Source organism: Etheostoma cragini, chromosome 12, assembly GCF_013103735.1.
Source record: "Etheostoma cragini isolate CJK2018 chromosome 12, CSU_Ecrag_1.0, whole genome shotgun sequence".
Classification (NCBI taxonomy): Eukaryota; Metazoa; Chordata; class Actinopteri; order Perciformes; family Percidae; genus Etheostoma; species Etheostoma cragini.
This window is the reverse complement of record NC_048418.1, coordinates 20,239,227-20,241,746: the sequence shown is the minus strand read 5'-3', so window position 1 is coordinate 20,241,746 and position 2,520 is coordinate 20,239,227. Positions and strand designations below refer to the sequence as shown.

General features: G+C 40.6%; 1 long non-coding RNA gene across 1 annotated transcript in view; it reads left to right on the top strand.

Moving 5' to 3' along the window:
* Positions 1 to 213, top strand: part of LOC117953691 — a 2,230-nt gene extending 2,017 nt beyond the window's left edge. The window contains exon 3 of the long non-coding RNA XR_004658653.1: positions 112 to 213. This is a non-coding gene — a long non-coding RNA (uncharacterized LOC117953691). The remainder of the gene's footprint in view (positions 1 to 111) is intronic.
* The last annotated feature ends 2,307 nt before the right edge of the window (positions 214 to 2,520 follow it).

Genomic DNA, 2,520 nt, shown 5'->3' with positions numbered 1-2,520 from the left:
CTAACCGGCATGCAACGGGCGCCGATCGCCGGTGATCGATTCTGCGCAGATCTGGCTCATCTCGAACGAGCCTAATATCTCCGGTTGCATGATGTGTATGACGTCATTTAGATTTTAAAAGGCTTTTTAGAAGAAAAAAGGCACTTTAAAAAGATCTAACACCCAGCAGGGTGTATTGTCTTAGCCTCCCTTTTTAAATACAACATTCAAATTACAACACAAAAAGTTATATCCTCAGAAAAGTACATTTTGAGGGTTATAACCATAGACCGTATAATATTAACGGTCTATATGGTTATATCTCTATAGAGTCTCATTTATTCTCCACTGGCCTGTGAGCGCTCCAAATGGAAGTCTGGTGGAACTGCAACCAGTTCAGAAGCAGGAAGTATCGAGACAGTGGAACTTGGTGGTGGTGCGTAGCTTGTTCAAATATTAAAGGTTAAAGTTTAAACTGAGAAAATCTGTTGCCAGTTCAATTCGGTTTTTATCAAGAACAGCGACGGGAGACCAAAATGGGTCATATGTCTTAAGGTGCAACCTGGCAAACAATTTTTGGTTCCCAGAGCCGACGTTCGTTTTTGGTTTGGGAACTTTCCCTGTAGGTTTGTTTTGGTTGTATTTCGGTTGTCTGTTGGTTAATTGGAAGGTTTTCTTAACGTTCTGAGAACGTTCGTTTTTGGTTACGTTCTCTAAGAGTTACAACCTTTAGAGAACTTTGCAACCTTTTAGCGAACGTTACGGTAACGTTCCCATAACGTTGCAACCTTTAGAGAATGTTAAGGGAACGTTCCCTTAGCGTTGCAACCTTTAGCGAACGTTATGGAACGGTCCCTTAACGTTGCAACCTTTAGAACACGTTAGGGGAACGTTCGCTGTAAACATAAACGAACGTTCCCAGAACGTTAAGAAAGGATTAGATTCCCCTAAACTTAAAAAAAACACCCATACCATTTGTGTGTATGGATGTATGTATGTAGGCTACTGTATATACATGAAGACAACGAAGCCAAGCTAAAGTGACATTTGATTACAAAGAACGGGGAATATAAGTGCAAAATACATAAGTGCAAAAATGGCACTGTGAGGAGGAAAATTCAAGAACTAAGGCCTACACAAGTCAATTAACACCGATCCTTTCTACATGAATTCAGATAGCCTCATTTTGATATCATTGTCCTCTAGTTTAGAGATAGATTGATGAATACACGTCATAGCAGTACAGTGAGTATAGCGAGCTAGTATAGGAAGTCAACTCGAGCTGCACAGCTGCACACACGCATGACATGCCTCACTGCCCGTATCATTTACCAAACGCACAATTTCCCCATCTCTGCTTTGCCTGTGCTGCTGCTGCCCTGCACCTGGATCGCTGCCTGCATCCAGCCCCACCTGGTGGATTCAGGTCAAAGCTACTTTATCATCACCTCTTAATATCTCATGTAAACCCAAACTGCTGGTAGTGATGAGGTCGGAGTCGCAACGTTCTGCTGTTATGATGAAGATAAATAAATAAGCATTTCAAATGTGGGTTGTCTGACTGAAAATTGTTTGGTTTAGAGTCCTGACAGAACCACTACCTCAGTCTTATAAAGGTTTTAACTACCTGTATCAGGTAGTATCAGGCGCAACCAACTAATATAAATAAATTATAATCAAAAAACTGTAAGTCAAAACCTAAACCTAACTCAGAGAACCTTGGATATGTTTCACTCTAATGATGTGTAATAATGTCACTGAATTGCCGCTGGGTTGTATGCTGCAGGAACTAAACATCTTGAAACTGTTGTGTCAAGCTTTGGCAACTTGTTGTTTCTCTCTTTTTGGGTGTTGCTAAGCATGCATACTCTTTCATCACCCTGCTTCACACGCTTATAGCCACATGCTGCACAGGGAGAGGTACAGAGCTCTGACTTGAGACTACTCTGTGTCAAGTGTTTCCGGTGTGTCTTGTTGTTATATATCACTGGTGCAATGTAAAGTACTCAAAATTACTCAAAATTAAATGCATGGCTTGCATAAAAAACAGAAGACTCACTTCCTTTTAATGTTGTACTTTTGGTTGGTTTTCTGTTAAGTGTATTTCTGTTTCCTAGTGATCATTCGGGGGAAACTTGCAACATTAGTTCCTCCGAAGTTGATAAAAACAAAGTTATAAATATAGTGGTAATATTTATTTAAATCACCCAAAGGAGACTACATTACTCTTGTTTAGCATATTTTCACTGAATTCAATGTTCAAATCTGCTTCCTTGATGATCGATTGAACACGTCAGATAGAGAAGTTCAAGAACATGGTAACTGGTGACAGTGTGGTTTTGACAGGAAGACTGTGACAACGGTTTAACCCCATAGTGTGACTGTTAGAACAGAACATCGTGTAGTTGGGCAGGATAACTGGACAGAGACTCTGGCATGTCTCTCTTTGTGATACTGGGACTACTGGTCTGCATAGAGGCACAAGGTAGGATCAGAACTCCGTCTGATAACGTCTGATCAACAGATACAGCCAGGATACAA